The sequence below is a fragment of the Hesperophylax consimilis genome, chromosome 14 (assembly GCF_061612785.1).
Source record: "Hesperophylax consimilis isolate HC1 chromosome 14, BYU_Hcon_1.0, whole genome shotgun sequence".
NCBI classification, from domain to species: domain Eukaryota; kingdom Metazoa; phylum Arthropoda; class Insecta; order Trichoptera; family Limnephilidae; genus Hesperophylax; species Hesperophylax consimilis.
Window position 1 is genome coordinate 16,560,125 of NC_142849.1, and position 21,407 is coordinate 16,581,531.

The following is a 21,407-nucleotide window of genomic DNA, read 5'->3' on the forward strand; positions in this document are numbered from 1 at the left end:
TTAAGATACGGACAAATTCAGTTTCAGGGATACCGAATTATCGCAAAGTGTGTCTTGGGTGCTTATGAAACATATGCTGGGTTAATATTTTCTTTAGATATTTCAATCTTCAGCACACGAAATATAGTTAATTGCGTGAACTTTTGCTCATTTGAATACTTCTGACGATTTTTTATTGTTGTTTAAACCACATTCCGGAAACAACTTTTAGTACGTTGTGATCCCATATCTTTGTAATGTATCCAAACAATGGGCATGTATATCTCCGTGGTGTACTACGACATTTATTTTTCTTCCAAATCTTCCAAAATGTTTTTCTGTTGTATTCTAAAATCCACCACATGTTTTAAATGAGATGTAAAAAGCGGAGCATGGTACCAAAAGAGTGATTTCAACTTCCGAAGCCTTTCGTCCAGCAGTGAATAAGTAGACGATGACAAAGGTTGAAAATTCTTTATCTAAAGTTAGTTGTGTTTTTTTTTTGTTTCTGTGATGCGTTTCCTATAGATTAATTTTCTTCAATTCAAAAATATTGCTTCCATTCTCTCTCACCTGTCTGAATGTTTTGACCCACGATGAAATTGTATGTCTTCGTTTAAATGATTACTTCCCTGTTAGGTATGAAATTGTGGATCAGTTTCGTGAGTAACTAGCCACTACTCCAGTTTATTAAATAACAATAGTTTTCTAATTATGCGCTACAATGCTAATGATTTACAGTGACAATTAATTATCTTGTTATTTAGAAAACTGACAGTTTTTAAAGTAAGAAACAGTTATGTTAAAATGTTGGATATGTCATTTTTGCCGAATATCTTACACAAATGGCTTCAAAATAATAAACACTTGCGCACTTCAATATATTAATTTTATATATATAACCATTCTCTTAATTTTCCGAAACCATAAATAAATAAATAGTTTATTAATCAGACTGCGCTTCCCCGTCGTAGGGCAATGTTAATTTTATAAGCAGATTTCAACTGGAATTACTAGTAATTTACTTTATGTTAATCAGCAATTCAAATACATTATGGAAGTACATCTACAAATTATATAAATACAAATGTTCAATTAATATATTCAGTTGTATTGCATAGTGACAAATTTTATTCGTGCGTTCAATTTGTTAAAATGTGCATTCATTGTCTTCTAATTAGACAATCAAGTAATTGTGTAATTATAATTATATACTTGTTGATGTATTCCAAATAAAACAACATTTTTTATGCAACGCTGTATATGTCGGACAAACTGGCCGGTCTAATAAATGTGATAATTTAAAAAATATAATAAAATACAATCACACTTTGCTAAACATCTCCTAGATAAAATACAATCACAGTTTGCTAAATATCTTCTAGATAAAATACAATCACATTTCTCTAAACATCTCCTAGATAAAATACAATCACACTTTGCTAAACATCTCCTAGATAAAATACAATCACAGTTTGCTAAATATCTTCTAGATAAAATACAATCACATTTCTCTAAACATCTCCTAGATAAAATACAATCACACTTTGCTAAACATCTCCTAGATAAAATACAATCACAGTTTGCTAAATATCTTCTAGATAAAATACAATCACATTTCTCTAAACATCTCCTAGATAAAATACAATCACACTTTGCTAAACATCTCCTAGATAAAATAAAATCACATTTTACAATTTGCTTAGCATCTCCTAGATAAAATACAATCACAGTTTGCCTAACATCTCCTAGATAAAATAAATCACACTTTGCTAAACATCTCCTTGATAAAAATCACTCACTCAGTGAAAATACTCGTAATATCGCACATCGCCTTTTAAGCATTTTCTTTTTGTATATTCTTACTCCTCCCATCAACTTGAGCTCATGAAGCAGTAGAATAATTAGGTTTTTTTGCGTACTGTTATAATTTGAAATCTTTTAAAAATAAATATGCCAACTCCGTTTTAAATACAAAATAGAGGCCGTAAACTCAATATTTTAAAGAAATTGGACATTAATAAAAATTCTAATAATCCCAAACCAGTTTGATAAATAAACAACAAAATATAAATCGCTTGCCACTCTAGATATGTTTAAAGCGGTTCCATGATAACTCGACACAGTGACAATTCAACAAACATTTAAAAAGTGATATAAAGTCATTAGGAACGATGAAAAAAAAAATTAAACCTAACCTAACCTACTTAACCCAGTTAATAAAGTTTTTGTTTCATCACTTTTTCAAACAATACAACAACTAGGGTAAATTTTATAGATTAATAATTTCCGATATTTTTCTCAGTAATCAATAATGGCCTAGGTAATTAAAATTAAATCTATTTTTTACTACCCTATAAATTTCCCCCAATTATAGTATTGTTTAAATTTGAATAAAGTTCGTTAAAGTAAGGTGTTTACAAATTGATAATTGGGGTGACTCAGGGTTTGTACGCATTACTTAATTTATTATTAGTTTAATAATAAAACAATTTTTTGGAAATTTAATAATAATACTATTCAAGATATATAAAAAAAACTAAAAAATTAAACGGAGATCTGCAACTTAAACATGATAAATAAATCCTTCAAAAAAGGTTTTATAAAAGCCTCTTTTCCATTTTCCATCTTGAGATAAATAGAAATATCAATTGTTCCCTCGAATGTAATTCCACTGCACCATTTTGTCTCCGCGTCCGGGTTTGTTAGTTCTGCTTCTCCTTTCTCCAGGGAGACAAACGTATCATGGGCTGTCTGCCATCGTCTGCCGTCTGTTGAGCTCGCCTACGTTTTTTCAACGTTTCTGTACGTTTCTATATCTACTTAGTGTCGCGCACGAACATGTCTGGAATCCTCCCTCGCAGAAATGCAATGTGACTTCAAATGAGCTTCAAGAAAACTTTTGTCCTGTTCGTCCATCAATGGCGAGGGTGTCCATACTTCTGTTTATGAAGATCTTATAACAGACTTCTAAAAACTTAGAACTACAATTTTCTTGACAATTAGGCAGTTGAAGGAAAGGCACCACGAAAAACCAAGAATGAGACTAAAATTATATCGATTCTTTTGACGATTGAAGCATCTTGTGCGCTTCCCCGCATTCTTTCAAATAGTAACTGCTCTATGATCTGTCTGCAATATATATATTTTTTAAATTAAAGTACGAGTACATGACACAACGGACTTGCAGAAATGTGTTGTTCTAAAATGGTTTTCTTGTATTTTCTGCTGCTATTTTTATATTTCTCTTTTCTTTTCTGTGTTCATCTTTTGTGTAACATACTATAGTATTAAATATTTTTTTTACTTATCGGATTGTTCGCATTCATGTGTAGACAATTTGTAAAAAGTCAGTATAATGTAATGAACAAATATAGAATTTTATCTGGAGTTCTACTTGCTCCTAACAAGACATTTTAATCTCAAGGGTGAAAAAAGCTTGAGTGTTGTATTCAATCAATAATCTTGAGGAATATGAATTCCTAAAAGCTTCTTATTATAACTGCCAAAGCGAACATTACCTTAGATTAAAATCTCTTAGTTCACTAATTAATATTTTCTGCATCATTAAATATATTTATTGCAAAGTGTTAAATTTTCCGTACGAAACTTTTTAAAAATTCAGCAGGTACCTTTGTGATCCCTTGGGGTATTCCAAACTAATGCACATTATTGTATGTGTTCATTTGTCTGCATATCTATGGCTTCGTCTGTATAGTTTTCTGTTCGTTTCCTGCCAGAAGGAGGTGCTCCCTGCAACTGGGAATTAATGTGAAAACAAACATGATGGCTGGAAAATTGATTATTTCTTGGAATAAGAACATCCTCTTGCTGGCGGGTATAGGAAATTTCATTGGAAATATCATGGGTTTCGTCAGTTAGAAATACAATTTTAGAACTGTGTTATTTCTCGGAAATTCTGAAAAATAAAAAAGTTAGTTTACTCTTACAACAGTAATGTTGTCCCTGAATTTTATAAATTTTCAATGTGTACTAGAAGTTCACTAGTAGACAGAGTATCGAAAAATGAAAATGATTACCTATAATGTGAAATAAATTTAAAAATCCTTTTTAAATCATATCCTGGTACGCATGTAAATAATAATATAAATTTTTAAATCCAACGAGGCATACAGGGTTTTATGGTTTTCGAAAGATTCTCATCATTGAAAAAAGATTGCAGGACATTAAATTTACAAAAATTCAATACATGGAGAATTTTCGTTTTTCATGGATATTTTTCGTGGATATACCTCAATTATTGGTTTGGAATAAATACATATTTTTATTTTTAAGTTCAGAACCTAAGGTGTTAACCTAATTCGTTCTGTAAAGGAAATAATTGACACTTCACAGTTGAAAAAATTTCTTTTCAAATTAGCCTCGAATACAAAGAAAAAGCTTTGTTAGTTTCACAATGAATAATAATATCGTTAGAACTTCAAAGAAATATGTTTAGATTACTTGTTCACGTGCTTTGTGAATTATATTTATACTAGCACATACCCATGAAAAATCACAAGTCTGAATTCTTTTCAAACCAATTTAAAAAATTACAACAAAAGAACTGCTGAGTTTACATTATATATTCTAGAAAAGTACTTTATTGCTTCTCTAAATTCTTTTTACAAGCAGTTCTAATTTTAAAATAATACCTAAATTCAAAGCAAATTTGAGTTCTTCGAACCAGAGTTACACCAGACATACAGTCAACCAAAATTAGTATTTTTTATGTTAAATGAAACATAAGTTTTGTGAAACGAATATTTTTTTAAACATTTATTATAATGGGATAGCTTTCTACGAAAAATGTATTAATATTCCTCGTTAAAAAAATGGTTTGTTTTAAAACTCGATAATACGGGTAATTTCTTCATCGAAACGTTTAAAGGAGGTACCTATTACAAGTTTCAGATTGAGCAAATCTCTTGAGTCCATCCATAATATTTTATTATTCTCTTAGGATTATAAAGAAAATGATTAATTGCTCCCCACACTACGTGCGAGCTTTCCCGAAAAATCTTTAAACTTCGCTCCAACAAAACGGGAATAATTCCATAATAAAAGATAAATAATTCGTTTCACGTCGCTGGAAATATCTGTTATTTTTTCCACTTTGCGGATTAAATTCATTTTCCAATACGATTTCTATTGAATTGTTGTTGTGCTATCGGCACAGTGATGCCAGATAAAATTCTCCAAGCATCGTGTTGTTATGATTGAATAACATTTATTGTTTATTCTTTCGTGACGCGAAACGTGTTATTTGTTCAACAAAATAACATCTGATGTTTCAGCCTTTCCGAGCCTTTTAAAATAAAATCAATATGTAGATTTAGAGTGGTCAAATGTGATTGATATGTAAATTTTATTTCCAAAATTAATTTATTAACCACAGTGAAAGTTATTCGGCTGAATTTGAGCATAATTGTAGTCAAATTTCACCTCAAGAACCGTTTACAATTGATTTTTCTCAAAAAAACGATAAACAGTAAAATTTTTAATATTTTGTTTTTCTTTCTAATTATTCATCTTTTTGAGTGCAAACTGTGAATTTTATTATTGGTTTGGGTAGGCATATTCCAAACTTATAATTTATTATATTACATATTCCACCGTAATTCCAAATATGTGTTTATTTCTGTGTCTTATGATAAATTAAAACTTAACTGAATATACTTTTTAAAACCCTTTTAGATTTGCGAAATAATTACATTTTTAAGATATTTGTGATCGGGCATTTTGGGTTCCAACCGCCGCATCTTTAAATTTGTGTTACAGTCTATCTACCTGTAAAAATAAAAATCAATCGTTTGTTCAAAATTTTAAATCTCTGAAAATTCTTCACCGATTGCTTTAAAATTTTGACACAATTTTGCATTCAAATATGCGTGTGTTTTTGTATATATTATATAGATGTCACCTGTGAATATGCTTTTTTAATTTCAGCGTTATCCGTTGGACACACAGGCTTTTTTTTAAACCGCGCCATCTGTTGGACATAAAAGCAACACGCGCTATTGTTTATCTATCTCCACAGACTGAGCCACAGCAACGCGAGGCGGGGTACAGCTAGTATTCTATAAATATACTCTATTCTTTGATGTATAGTTTGAACGTCATTAGACGTTCACTGCCATTAAACAAACTGTGAATGTGTTGCTTTGTAATTCCACTATGATAAAGCTGGGCGTACTGTACAGGGCCCGCAGATACTTTAATAGTACACAACTGCTGACCCTGTACAAATCGCAAGTGCGCCCTACTGTCGAATTTGGCAGCCATCTCTGGTCCGGAGCCCCTAAATACCTGAAAAAACCCTTGACTCTGTGCAAAAACGGCCGGTCCGTTTGATAGATTCCCCAATCTTAACAAACGGACTGCAATCTTTAGAGCACAGGCGTCGGGTAGGTATGCTGTCCTTATTCTATCGGTATTACAATGGAAGATGCTCTGAGGAACTAGCGTCATTGATCCCTTCCGCACCGGTGCGTAGTCGGGATACACGCCAAACGCGCGCCCAACATTTGTACACGGTTGACATTTGTCACATGAGAACGGGTCGCTTCTACGATTCGTTCTTGAGTTCAACAGCTCGGCTGTGGAACGAACTGCCGGCCTCTGTGTTTCCTCCCTCCTACAACATGGGACTCTTCAAGACCCATGTTCACTCCTTCCTCTCCACAAAAAGACCCTCCACACAGCATCCCCAAAGGTGACATAGGCCCTGAGGGAAATTATTTTCTTCAGGGCCTCCAGTGTGGAGTTAAAAAAAAAAAAAAAAAATTAAAAAACAACACGGCCATACAAGCTAAAATAAAAAAAAAATATTATTTCCTGGAAATAAATGTAGCTATAATAATAATAACCATGTTTTGATTTTGGAAGTGTTGTCTCAAATATTAACATTTACTTACACATGCTAGATATATGGAAGTCTTAGCCCGTCGTCCCACGGGTCTGTAAGCAATTGACATAAAGAAAATGCTGTAAGACTCTGCGCAGAAAAGTTCCTCACTGAACTGCGCAGCAGACCGTTACTTTACTATAACGAACTTAATTTTCTGCGCAGGGTCTTGCAGCATTCGGTTTATGACATTGCTTACCGAACCGTGGAACGACGGGCTAAGATTATCATAAATACTGGCTAGGCAGTTGATTTGGCATTCCTAGCTAAAAACAAATGTTTTGGTTTTGGGGCGGTGTTATTCTAAGATTGCGATATATAATAGATGAAGATTATATTTTTACTTTATTTTAATTTTCCTTTTGGGCCAATGTTTTTTCTTACATAAAATTAAATTAGCTTTTTAATAGTATTATTCAGCTGGTATTTAAGCAGGTACATTCTTAACGAGCCTGTAGAAAATATGTTTTTTTGTTAATCTTTATACCCTCGACTCGGGCATGACTGCTATTCAAGATATTAGGTTTTTAATCTCTTACGTAGCAGAGGGGATCAGATTAACTAAGGGGAGAATTTAATTATCCAGGTATTTTGCCATGTCTCTGCCATGTTTTTACAAGATTTGTTTTAATTTTCACTTTGTAATAACGATGTTTAGATCATTTATAAAACTAAAATTATTAGAAACACTTATCGACATAAGTAGATGAAGATTTTTGCTGCAAATTAAATGTTTAAACACATTATTGGTTATCTTTGTTAAGTTATTGTTTTTTTTAGTTAGTTATTTATTAAGTTAAAAGAAATACATATTTCGCTTTGTTAACGTAAGTGTACATTGATTAAAACAAAAATAATATATATTAATAATTATGGTTTACTACCTAAGTAACATATTTTTCTTAAGTAAGAGCATTTTGGTTTTGCTCATTGATCTTGAGGGCAAACAGTTTTTTTCTTAAATATATTTATTCTATTTACGGTTGTCAGGCTATCAGGAAGGAGATTATATATGTGTACACCCTCATGGCCTATGTTTCTTTTACCACACTCTGTCTTTGCTGAATTTGTGTATAATTTATTATGTTGTCTTGTGTGGTGGTCATGTACTTGTGATGTTTTCATAATAGAAGTATTTGTGTGTATGAGGCCATTTTGGATTTTGTGAATTAGTAGGCATATGTTGTATTCGTACAGTTTTCTAATTTTAAGTAAGTTAGTTTCTTGGTATACTCTTTTGGTGGGGGTATCTGGTCTATAGTTAAAAAGTTTTTTATTACTTTATTTTGTATTATTTGAATTTCGTTTAGATATGAGATGTTTGTGTTTCCCCATATTTCTATGAGATAATTTAGATGGGATCGAATTAAACTAAAGTATAATCCCCTCTTTACTTGTATTGGTAGAAGATGGTTATGATTGTCAGAACTGACTGCTCCCTACTCTCCGAAACCAGAGGGACTATTACATCCTCAATTGGGCTATGTTGTGAAGCTGAAAGGAATACAAAAGGGAAGAAAAGGAAGAAGTGGCTTGATATGTAAATACGAGCAAAATTTTAAAATTTGAGCAAACACGGATAAAGTCATTTCAAGCAACAGTTCAATTCTGAATGCTCGTATTTCAGCGGGGCGATACTGAGAGTATCTAACACTCTGAAACGCGTATTACACGTATCAAAGCGAATTTTTTTTAACCTATTTATTACAGTCCGTACCATATTTGAGATTTTTGATTGTGACGGGCAGAGGGTGGTTTGTTTCCCATTACCCAATCCTTTCAAAAACATAAGTTTTTAATATTTCAGATTAATTAATATTTTTAAGGCTTTATCATTTAGCTTTGTGTTTGCATTTACTGAATTTTGAAACTTTATATTTTATAAGGGTTTCCAGTATTTTTCAACCTTTAAACAACGTGTTTTTATGACATTTTTTTTTATTTGTTTCAGATTGCCAGACTAACGCTGAATAAACATTATGTAAGTAATCCTAACCTAAGCATCTACCTGATTCTCATTAATGGAACATCCACACTTGTGTCTTGCAATGTGAACTGTCGATTTGCTTTTACATTATTGCCATTTGTCGCTATAACTTCACGGGTTATGTCTTATAAGTCATATATATTTGTCGCTCTAACTTCACGAGTTATTTCTTCTAAGCCGTATATGTGTGTCGCTATAACTTCACGGGTTATGTCTTCTAAGCCATATATTTGTATAAGGTTTAGTCATAGACAATAGAAACAAATAGAGGTCTGATATAATAGCGTGCAGACTATCGCAGAGCTCTGACCAAACTGCACGTACTATCAAAACGGCGAGGCCAAAGAAAGTCATACGTTTGTTGTATAGAGAGGAAAAAGGCAGCGCACCGGTGCGTGCAAATGTAATTTGCAGTATGGGTAGAGTACTTTTGTGTGGGCGGTTTGATACTGTGTTCACTTTTTTATAATTTTAATGTTTATTTTACTTTACTCAACAAAACAAACAGTTCTTTATACATTTTTGACATATTACGTGTTTGGTTGAATAAACTAGTGAAGTTTCCGCACAACTGGCATGGCTCATCTACGTTGTTTCTATTATTTATGTGTTTAGTATATAGATATCACAACCCAAATATCCACATTTGACGCTATGGATTTTTCAAATATATACTTAATAACTTTTTCTTTGTTCCTCCGTCGTTTTAATTACATGTATGTATATTAAGATAATAATAAATACGGTAATAAAAATTAATGATATTTAAATATCATAAGATACGGTTGTTTATATTGTGTATTATTGCTTGTATCTTTTGTAGGTCAGTTTTATTTTTCTTAATATTTTTCCATGTCCCTCATCTTTTTTATAGAGTGTCAATACTAATGCTACGTATACATACGCGAGCCGAACTGCCGAACTGAACCTCAACTTATGGGAAAAAAACGATGCAACCGCGAATGGCGCGAAACGCGCGCCGCTTGCTGTTGCTTCGTTCTTTTCCCTTAATTCGTGGTTCGGTTCGCGTTTAAGTTCGCAAATGTATACGTACCAGCATTTCGTGCTAACATTGCAGTGTCCATCATCAGGGCAGATGTGTAATTTAAGGTTGATGTTAAATGTGTGTGCATGTATGAAGATGCGATACCGTGTTATGCGATTCACTGCAATGCTGTCCTAAACGTTGGCTAAAGAAGGAGGTAGCGCAACACGGCATAATACCCCAAAAACAAATCACTATACTTGGTACAATTTTACCCACCCGGCTTCGCCCGATTGTTATCACTGTTTTATCAAATTCCCTTTCCAAATTTAACAAAATTAAAAAATACGGGTCAGATAAATAAACCCAGTGCCTTGTTTATTTTACAGTTAAATTGATATTTCTGGCTCCATAGCACATGATGCATATTAAACATACTAATTTCGGCTGTCCATGCATGGGTGCGTGATTTAAAATTGTATTCTGGAGTAGTGCGTATAATTATACATATTACCACACCACCGCATCGATTTTTTTTAATTCGTCGGTCTTTGCGGAAGAGTGTATAATCCGTAGATTCACCAATTTATCTGGAATTCCATGTTTCGGTCACTATTAATATTGTTGGTCATATTGTTGGTTGTTGCCCGATTGTCATATCTACTTCCTTCTATAAATGGATCTCTTTAGGGACCAGGTTCATACTACCTTCCTCTCTCCTCTCCGTAGATCCTCTGCGTAGCATCTTCTTGACAATGTGACTTCTTATCGCTATTATAATTTAAGTTACAAAATCTTCCCTTGCAAAACTTTTCAACGTTTTGTAAATTGATTTAACGTTTATTGTTGATAAATATTATGAACTTGTAAATATCAAAATTGTAACTGAGAAAATACAAATATTATTTTACTAATTAATAATTCTTTCACAGAAATGTGTATTTCTTTTTTTTAAATATATGAAAGATGCATGCCGAAATTTTACAAGTTTGATAACATTTGAAAGAAAAATTTATTGAATGAATTCATTTTGGCACATATTCTTTATACATACTTTCAGCTCACCGAAACCGAACTCCCACCCCACAAATACCATTTTTCTCTGTACCAGTTATATTACAAGTAACTAACTAATCATCACGCCTTTTCCCCGTAGTGGTTGGCAGAGAGGACGGACCGCCAAACAACCCGGTCTTGGCACACACTCCTTGCCTCCTTCTCATTCATTCATCGTCTCATACATACTATTCTATTAGACTCTTGACATGGCCCGACTCATGTCTTCCTCGGTCATCCCCGACTTCTGCTACCATTCGTAATACAATACAATACAATAAAAATATAATACAAGTATCGTATCACTAATAAACCCATTGTAACCTATCACTATTTCTCACAAACGACGAATATAATAATAGAAACAAAGGTTGTAACGGAGCTTTCAGGGGCAGTACCGTACACAGGTTTTACTTTAATGGTGAGTGCTGGCCTTGTGGGGAGCAAATATCCCTAAATCAATGTTTTTTTTTAATCTGAAGCATTTACAGATTCATAAGCTAGGTAACTGTGTAACGTGCACGATTCACACGTCAGTGGTGAGCGTATTAGCTTATTATTCGTCCGTCGTGACGGCAATACAATGAACGATAAATAATGAACCGGCAGAATGGACGTGAGAAATTAACCGCAGACTGACAGATGGTGAAACGAAAGAATTTATTAAACTTACATACCATCACTCATTACAGCAATTTATTTCATCACGGTACTAAGATGATTCCGAGATACAAGCAAAAAAAAAAACAAACTTGGACTTTTACTAAAATCATCAAAGATTTTTAATAAATTAACAATATTTCACATCAGTAAGTGAATGCATAAAAACACTACTAAATTAACACCTTTATATTTTTCGCATCTAAACGATAGCTCCCCAATAGGTTCGGAAGCTCATTTTTGTTTGTCGAGAAAATAGGTATTATTACGTTCATTATTAATATCGTAGAAGACGAGCAGTAGCTGACTCAATATTTATACAAAGAATTTTAAACAATGACATTGACTGTACTGAACTTCTGTCTTTTATTAACTTTAACATACCTTTGAGACGTACACGACATACATTCCTATTCCACACGCTAAATTATAAAACAAATGCAGCATCTAATTCGATAATTAACCGAGCTCTTCATACTCTAAATAATATTTGTCTTAACTCTACATTGACATTTTTTCGGATTCACTGCCCAAATTCAAACGTGGCATCATGTCAATAATTTAAACTATTCAATGCGCATACATACAGATACACATACATACACACAAACACTCACAAATCCATTACACACGTCACACACACACACCTATAAACTACTGTTACATTAGCGTTTATAGCCATGTAATATATTACAGGTGATTTACAATAAAAGGTCATCTCCGCACAAGTCAGAGCAGCAGAGCTAGATACTCTTATCATTCAGGGTGTGGATTATAGTCAAGTCTCCCAATGAAAACATATGTCTGTTATACTATGTGTTTTATTGTACAGGTAATACAGGTTATCAAACAGTTCTACAAAAGGTACATAGCTGTTTAAGGCCTGACGTGATATTGGCGATCTACTGAATCTAGGCTCTGATGGAAAAGGTATAATACTAGCTCACGTGGATTACGGCGGATGCGGTGAGACGGTCGTGCTGATGCCGTAGGCGGAATGCCTAGGCTGATGAAGAGCAGGAATACGACTCCTACAGGGCGGCACGGAAGCAGCCTGGAGCAGTGGTGGGCGGCTCATGGCGAAGGGCGGCATAGAAGCGGCCTCGAGCGGGGGTGGGCGGTCTGGGTTTGAACCCGGTGGGCGGCGGCGGGTGCACGGCCGCGGCCCAGGGATATGACACACTCATATCCATGACGGTGTAGTCGGCGGAAGGTTGTCCCGACATTGGTAAACTGAATCTAGAGACTCGGCACATTATAAAATGAATGCCCGCAGGTCCATATTTATGGCGACACTTATTTGGCGGTAATGTTAACTTTGAACTCTACATCGTGTGGAGCTCATGCGAGGTCGGCGGTAAAACTGACGCGTTGTTTGCTAGCTGCAAGTACTTGACCTGCGTTGGTCGCTCGCGGGGGGGGCTTGTCCCACTCTTTGGCGCGTGCCCCATGCCCTTATAAGGACACGTTTTGCATCTTAGCCATATGATTGGTTGTAGGTACTTGTAAGCCTACGTGACCAATATCAGGCGGTGATGTCGCGAACTCCTGCGTATGTATTGGTGTTCTAACACGCCATCAGTGCGTGGTTCGTTTCCTGCAATCGTGTGGACATACATAACTTTGCAGTTAGCTCTAGCAAGCTTATGTGCAAACATAACACTACCCTCCTTGTCGACGAAAGAAGATCCCAGGCAACGTAGCTGAAGCAGGGCAACGTCCTCCTGTTGCCGTTAGAGAGGTACAGAGCTACCTCATTTCACAAGGATTTAAACACTCCCTAACTTAAGAGCCAGAACAAAAATTTAACTACCTGAGAGCCAAGTTGAACAATCCTAACAAGTACACTGAACAAGGGTTGCCAAACCTCTTTCAAAAATAATTGCAGAAATGATCTCCAAGGCGCGATACAAAACACGCTATGATTTACATACACAACTTTTTTTCCAAACAAAAGAATACACATGGCCTTCTTCCCAAACGGAAAAGAATACACATCACCTTCTTTCCAAACAAAAGAATATACCTGGCCTTCCTTCCAAACAGAAAAGAATACATACGATTCTTCCAAACAGAAAAGACTACACATGGCCTTCCTTTTTTTTTTTTTTTAAGACCATACTAACACAACAAATGTAGCATACAATGTGGTAATTCCGAATGGATGTACACAATTTACCACCAGGCCTACACTTTCCATCAAACCACAAAAGAAGAACAATTAACAATGTTCACAATTGTACAATGTTATACAAAATGATATTCTGGTTAGAGAATATTATACGCTTATGCGATTGACCAAAATCAACCCATATTTCGCGTTTTTTACAATGAAATTCTTAAACTAGACATGGTTTTTTATACACAATATTCCTGTTATGGAATGTGTACGCTGATTATATCATGCGATTGACCGAAATCAACCCATATTTGCGTCTTTAACAATGAAATTCTTGACACTATACAACACAAGTATCAATACACATGTTATGTTATTTCTTATTATCCATTGATAATTTTGAAAAACGGAAAACAACAAAAATTCTACTCAAGATTTTAACAATATATTCTCATTTAGTCATGGTTTGTCTGGTTGCTAATAATTCTTAGGCATATAGACCAATCCTCTCGTATCGCATATTGATTATACAGGTCAACGCTACCAAGACCTCCCATGTAATTAATTATAAGGCTAATATCATCCTATAACATTTAACGATTTATTTCCTATAAACCGTACAGCGCTGTACCAGGTGTTAACAAGAAACACCAGCACGTCGTAACGAAAACGTTCGACAAAATTTTCAGAACACTCATAAAGTGTTCTCACCAAATGACCAGACAAAACCCAAAATGACCTTAAGTGCAATTATCAACCCAATTCTTTGGTTAAGATTCAATAATGTCCCAAAATGACATAAATATGCAACCACCATTTGTCCTTAATGACCAACAATTTTAGATTTCCAAATCTAAGACATAATTACGTTATCTTTACAAAAACTATTTCTTCTTACCGGGTATATACTAAAATTCATCTTCCTATGAGAACATACACACCACACTTGACATGGCGTAACACATATTACAATTACACAATTTTATTTCGTCTCGACTTTATGAAGGACTTTACACGTTATTTCTTTTTATTGATACCGAGGCAATCAAATACGTGTTTACAACTAAAAAAAAATTTACACCATAATTGACATGGCATAACATATAATACAATTACACAATTTTATTTCGTCTCAACTTTATGAAGGACTTTACACGCTGGTTTTTTTTTTCCATATTGATACCGAAGCAATCAATTACGTGTTTACAACAAATTACAATACACAACCCATAACTAATTAATAATTAGTTAGGGAACAATTTACACAATTATAATTTACAACATATTACATACCACTCAACAACTACTGTGTGTGATCATTCAATCTTTGTTATATAAGACTTATTCGAGTCTTTTTAATTCAATAACCGAGAACTACATAATCCGATTTCTAGAGTTTGACTTCCTTAAAGAAACGACACGTATTCACTACGCAAGAAGAGAGAAAAAAAAATTCCAGAAAAAACAAATAATTGGTAGTTAACCAATTAAATACAAAAATATTTGACAAATTTTTCTATACAAGAGAATGTCTGAACAAAAACCACATACGGGGTTTCTCATTTGAACTATTCAATTTATAACACAAGATATTTGAGTTATATTTACAAAATTGGTTCCTAATCTACCACTGATAACTTTAAGTGATGAAGAACGAAATCATCACTTCAAAAGTACAGGACATTTCTTACGCCGTTTCCTGTCAACGAAAAGAAGATTATATATACAAATATAACCTTAATTTGTACTAAAAATTGGTATATATTCTTAGTACAATAATTCCACGAAATATAAATTAAGTTTATTTTTCGGTCCCGGGCAGGATATTGAATGCTTAAGGCGGTTTTTTCCTTACTATAATAAAAAAATTCCACTAAAACTTAAGGTTCTTGAATTTAACCCTCAATCAATGTAACGTGTCGTGTTTCGTAACGAAATATATACAAAAATGTATATTTTTAAATATAATTTTATATAACTTATGTAGTTATTTCATAACTACAATGTATTAACTTTTATTTCAATATAATTACTATTGTTATGAATGAATTTGATTTTTTGCTATACGCTATTGCAAATCCAGTTAAAAAAAAATTATACTATGTATTCCTACTAGAAGGTCTGCAAGCGTCCTTGACAGCCAACTTAATAGATAACAACATCAAAGAAAAACAGCGTGGTTATTGTGTCAATCGGCACAAGATTCACTCAAAGGTTCATGACGCCCTTGAGTTTATACAAAACGAATGACACCAACCTCTATTATTCAGCTGATTCTACTAAAAAAAGAACGCGAACGAAATAGTATTCAATAATTATTACGTATTTTAAATACAAAAAACATATCATACAACTGCTTCGCGGCGAACTTTGACAAATCTTTGTTATTATTATTATTATGCGTAAATATTATCTGTTGCGACGCGGGAATGGATCCTTTGTCGGTATTTTAATAGTCGTGAATTATTAAGATATATCAAGTTACTGCTCGTAGCGTGTTTTATTTTCGACCAAACATTTATTTTCTGCGTAATATTTTTCTGTTGCAAGTTTTTATTCTGATCAACTATTTATTTTCTGTAATATAACAACAAATTCAACCCAATTAGTGACACATATTAAGTGACATTGTTATTAAGAGATGCATTATATGCCAAACATTGTTCTCTTAGAGATGACACGGCCCTTTTTGGAACAATCCCTCTTTCTATTAACCATTTTTTAATTGATGACGCCGTCGCTTTTTCAAAATTTAAAATTCTACCACTATTGTGAGGATCCATGATTTAATAATGGGGACGACCGGTAAAGTCTATGGATCTTAATTTAAAAACAAACAATACGATATTTATTAAGGAACGTGAATTAAAACAATAACTGAATTTAATTCTATCGCAAATTGACACTTGGAAGTTCTTTATAGTATTTGAATTATTTCAACTTATTATAATGAAACAGATAAGCAAAGCTTAACCTGACAAAAAGAATTATTTCCATAACGAAACAATTAATTGCATTCCAAAATTGAAATAACACATCTATCTCTCGGAAACATCCACATTTAACATTTATCACGCCGTAATTTCTCGTTGGTTTATTGCGTATTTAGAAATTGGAACTGCGCATTACGTACATGCGTAACCCGGCGGACAAGCGCGTATTACTACGTATGTGTACCGGTCGACGGAACAAACACTCCCGAATCAGAAATGAATTATAACACACAGCTGTGGATAAAAACATTAATACACAAGAATACTACAGTAACACATAACAAGAAAAGACACATTCCATCGGGCAATTGACTATCCACGTTGAGCGTCCAGTGTTACATTAGCGTTTATAGCCATGTAATATATTACAGGTGATTTACAATAAAAGGTCATCTCCGCACAAGTCAGAGCAGCAGAGCTAGATACTCTTATCATTCAGGGTGTGGATTATAGTCAAGTCTCCCAATGAAAACATATGTCTGTGATACTATGTGTTTTATTGTACAGGTAATACAGGTTATCAAACAGTTCTACAAAAGGTACATAGCTGTTTAAGGCCTGACGTGATATTGGCGATCTACTGAATCTAGGCTCTGATGGAAAAGGTATAATACTAGCTCACGTGGATTACGGCGGATGCGGTGAGACGGTCGTGCTGATGCCGTAGGCGGAATGCCTAGGCTGATGAAGAGCAGGAATACGACTCCTACAGGGCGGCACGGAAGCAGCCTGGAGCAGTGGTGGGCGGCTCATGGCGAAGGGCGGCATAGAAGCGGCCTCGAGCGGGGGTGGGCGGTCTGGGTTTGAACCCGGTGGGCGGCGGCGGGTGCACGGCCGCGGCCCAGGGATATGACACACTCATATCCATGACGGTGTAGTCGGCGGAAGGTTGTCCCGACATTGGTAAACTGAATCTAGAGACTCGGCACATTATAAAATGAATGCCCGCAGGTCCATATTTATGGCGACACTTATTTGGCGGTAATGTTAACTTTGAACTCTACATCGTGTGGAGCTCATGCGAGGTCGGCGGTAAAACTGACGCGTTGTTTGCTAGCTGCAAGTACTTGACCTGCGTTGGTCGCTCGCGGGGGGGGCTTGTCCCACTCTTTGGCGCGTGCCCCATGCCCTTATAAGGACACGTTTTGCATCTTAGCCATATGATTGGTTGTAGGTACTTGTAAGCCTACGTGACCAATATCAGGCGGTGATGTCGCGAGCTCCTGCGTATGTATTGGTGTTCTAACACGCCATCAGTGCGTGGTTCGTTTCCTGCAATCGTGTGGACATACATAACTTTGCAGTTAGCTCTAGCAAGCTTATGTGCAAACATAACACTACACAAGTCATCTGGCAATTAAGGAATAAACATACTACTTAGCAGACATTACAAGGAAACATATTATCATAGGTACACAACATGAAGTATCTTATTCCTGTATATTGCTTCATCTCTGTAAATCATGTACTGTTTGTTTCTATAATATAAAATAAAAATAAAAAATAACCCGACGCTTTAAAAAAACCATTTTCACAAGATAGTTTTTAGTAACCGATGCAAGAAATCATCTTAGATTTTTCTCAACATGGCTCTTGTAGTTCTGCGATGTATTATGACCTGATCGTGACTCCACGTTTGTTGAAAATGGGACTGGGGGGAAGAAATGAAAGATTATAGGATACATGCTGTATTTTACGTGTAGATTCATTATTTTTATTTGAGACATCAGATCTCTAGTTCAGAGGTCAATCGTGTTTATTTCGAGGTTAATTTAACACGTTCGTCGGACCATAGTTATTATTAGGGGTTATTTCCGTGTTCTCACACTAATCTAAATCTTATCTATAAGGCAGGAATGTTCTATTTTTTCCGAGCAGATAAAGTTCTAGACAGTGAGCTCTGGAGACATGAAATTCGCACACTGATTTTGTCGGTAAGTCATTGAAACTATTTTTGGCTTACACCATCATCACATGTAAAAAAATTAAGTCGATAAACCATATTATTTATTTCGTTATATTGTTCTTTCAGAAATTATTACATCGCAGACCCATGAAAAAGTCGATTTTTTCAAAAAATTATTTCCAATGTAGAAAGTGGCGATTAAAATAAGGTTTTTTAATAATATTATACTATAGGTAGGTACCCACTTTATCGCTTCCCTGAATTCTTTAAACAACATTTTGTAATTTAAAAATTAAGACTTAAAATCTAAGCAAATACGAGTTCCAGAGTTCATTGCTCAGGACACACATATAACGCAAATTAATAGTTTTCATGTAAGCAATCAATTAAAGAGAGCTGTAATCCACTAATACCGAAATCTGAACCTGTACTGGATCAGATTTCCGTAAATTATGCAAGTCGTATCTTTATTTCTTACAAAAAAATTGATTTAGTCTTCTAGTATACAATGGTTTACGAAAATTGGTCTCCTACTGCCACAATTGATAATGCCAATGCTTTATCTAAAATTTAAAAACTCGTACATTTGAAAAAATTAGTACCTATTTCCTTATTTTTAAATTAATCTGATGTGATTTCGAATGACCCAGATACCACAACAGGCATAATTCTCCATTATTTCCTTCGCTTTATAGTTGTAGGTCTTAGAGAATTCACCCTAAACCGAAAACCTCTGGTTCCTCCAAAGACCTCCGTTAATAATATTCTGTAAAGGTTTAGTCTTTGAGCACTAAAATTTCGAAGTAAGGCTTGTTATTTCCGAAATTGACCAACCCATATTAAATATCTGGATTATTTGGGAAAGGGATCAAACGTTTTACCAACGAGATTTATCAATAGGGTATTTGGAATGTTGCCTTTTTCCTTTGTGCCTCGATGGAACCTTTTTCTTATGGGTCAAGCACGTGGTATGCGGTCAAACTTTGGTAGGTTTTATTCTAAACCGCTGTCGATAATTTCTAGTGTTCAATATTTCACATGCGATTTTCTGAAGTTCGGTAAATTCAACGAAAGCTTAGCTAAACGGAATCGTTTTGATATTATTCCGCGCACTAGTTTTAACTGAGGTAGACATTTGTAGTTCTAAAGAACTTTACTCTAGGAACGTATTCCTTGTTGTATCAACGAAACATTCGTATCTGTAGTTTCGTACCACTTTTATCAATTTATTGGGTAAATTTTTCATTTTCAGTTTTAAATAGCTTTCTTTCTATATTTTTTGCTTTCTCACTCTCCTCTTCAAAGTTTGCAAAGTATGAGTTTGTGGAATCTAAACAGAAAGCAAAACATGAACTGAAATGTAATAAATGTATATGAATTACAATTAACGCACTTCTTCTTGAATGAAAAGCATTATCAAATTAATGTTTGGGGTTTTTTTTGCCGTGTTGCGTCGTCCCTCTTTAGAAAGCGTTAGCTGCAAACAATATCTGCTCTAACGACCGACATTGTAACGGTGTCCGAAATGGAAGAAGGCTAAACGAGGGTTGAAACATGGCGTAATAACCTAAAAATTAATCAATTAAATTGTAGATAGGTTGTTCCTTCACGCCGATTTGCTTTTGACAGGCCGTGTGCTGATCAATAGTATGGTCAGATTTTGAACTGTACAGTTTGAAATCACACACGTCAATTATAATCACGGAGTGCCATGAGCTGAACAATCGTATCGAAACGTTCGTCTTGTAAAAACCAATGTGTGTACTATCGCCGGTTATTTATCGGAATAATCCCTTAAACGTATTTTATCGCAATTATCGCAATCCAATTCAACATAACGAGTGCTACCGTACAACGATCATCGTTCCAGTGCAGACAGATGATTCTCGAGATTCAGATTTCGTTCGCCACCCGGTAAGCTGACTGTGAATTAACCTTACAAATTGTGTTATCGCATTCGCTTGTCATAAGCCATAGGCGTTATCCATACTTTATCTGTGTGGAATAGCCTTTTAAAATACGGCTATTCCAACCCTTGTTCGTTCCTCGAACATAGGTATTTTTCAACGCTCATATTATTATCATTTCCCTTCTCACTGTACTTAAGCGTGCCAAAAAGAGCCTAGATTAGCCAAGAAGATACAAGGGGATGCAAGAAGAGTCGAAGCGAGCCACGAAGAGCTGAGAAAAGTCAAGAAGCACCACGTAGAGCTAGTAAGAACCAAAAAGTGGTAGACATTCGGAAAAAAAAACAAATCTCAATCAATTCCTTTGTTCCTGCTCATCCTAAATTCTAATATTGGCTTATTGGGTTGCCATGTACATATACCGGTCGATTGATCTCCAACCTCCTTCTTCTCCTTAGAGCACCTGTCCCAAGTCCTAACAAATCAGTACCCTCTGGTATACCGGAGGTAGGAGTGCTCATGTTTGGGGTGGTACATTCATTTCGTATCCCTTCTGAATCGACTTTGGCCCAGCTTAATTCCTCTATGAAGGGTAGTTATCATTAATACAGACCACATTTTCTTTTTATGAAATGTATTTATTTATTTAGAAAACGATTCCTTCTTACTGAATAGTGAGTACAAGTTAGTATGTGTATTAATTTAAGTTGATTTATTCCAAGCCTCATTAGAGTGGTGTGAAATAAATTATTCAAGACTCTCAAACGTAACACCACATAACATTGCTTGAAATTCCTCTTTGTGGTGTGTTTTCTCTGCTTATTAATGGCAAACAGGGTTTTATCGTATTTTGCGACAATATCAGGCATAGTTAGACACGCAAGAGTCCAGTAAATCGGAAAGGTTGC

The 21,407-nt window shown here is 34.6% G+C and overlaps 1 protein-coding gene across 2 annotated transcripts in view; it reads left to right on the top strand.

Annotated features, from left to right (window-relative positions):
• Tl (toll like receptor) overlaps nt 1-21,407 on the top strand; it is a 454,990-nt gene that overhangs the window by 183,391 nt on the left and 250,192 nt on the right. For both annotated transcript variants that reach the window (XM_089639570.1, XM_089639571.1), the window contains exon 3: nt 8,838-8,867. The gene's annotated coding sequence lies outside the window, so the exon portion shown is untranslated. The remainder of the gene's footprint in view (nt 1-8,837; nt 8,868-21,407) is intronic.